The sequence below is a fragment of the Colobus angolensis genome, unplaced genomic scaffold, assembly GCF_000951035.1.
Source record: "Colobus angolensis palliatus isolate OR3802 unplaced genomic scaffold, Cang.pa_1.0 Scaffold137, whole genome shotgun sequence".
NCBI classification, from domain to species: Eukaryota; Metazoa; Chordata; class Mammalia; order Primates; family Cercopithecidae; genus Colobus; species Colobus angolensis.
The window spans coordinates 9,637,991-9,638,860 of record NW_012114455.1 but is presented as its reverse complement, the minus strand read 5'-3'; positions in this window follow the sequence as shown (position 1 = coordinate 9,638,860).

Genomic DNA, 870 nt, shown 5'->3' with positions numbered 1-870 from the left:
CTTTTCCATATTATTCCCTTTAGCGCCTGGTCACATGGCCAGACATATTTACCTAAGTGAAGGAACTGTTTGGGTTACTTGGAAATGTGAGATGGTGTCTGACTGTGGACAGAGTACAGTTTTCAAAAGCCAGTGCCTCTTTTCTCCTGCAGAATTTTCAGTGTTTGCACTGTAAAATGGTCTGTCTGTTAAATGGTCTTCTCTGCTAGGGAATCTTTTGAAACTCAGACCGAGATTACAAAGAAAGGCTGCATGAATATTCCATAAGGGGCAGAGGTTCCTATGAGAGTGGATAGCAGGTGCTTCATTGTAAAACATTGATTTTCTTCTGCAGATGGAGTTGGTATGTCATTACCAACAGCTGAGACAGTTCCTGGAATGGAAGTCTAACTAGGGATGCAGCAGAGTGGGGTAGGAAACACGTGGCTGTGAAGTGGTTTGCTCTTCCTTAGGTTTTCATTGTTCCCTGGAGAGCTCTGACCCTGTGCGGAAGGGAATCAGAGCTCAACAAGGCCAGCAGCAAAGCCCTGGAAGCATTCTGTGAGCAGGGCTGAGGAGGCTTTGCCTCCATCACAGCATTATCCATCTGAATAGGCTCATTTCTAAGGTGTAGCTTACTAAGGAGAGGTGCATTTCTTAAAAGAGCTCATGGAACTGAATATAAACCAACAATTAAATGCTAAGCCCTGGCCAGGTGTGGTGGCTCACGCCTATAATCTCAGCACGTTGGGAGACCAAGGAGGGAGGATCATGAGGTCAGGAGTTCGAGCTTGACCAACATGGTGAAACCCTGTCTCTACTAAAAATACAAAAATTAGCTGGGCATGGTGGCAGGCGCCTGTAATCCCAGCTACTCGGGAGGCTGAGGCA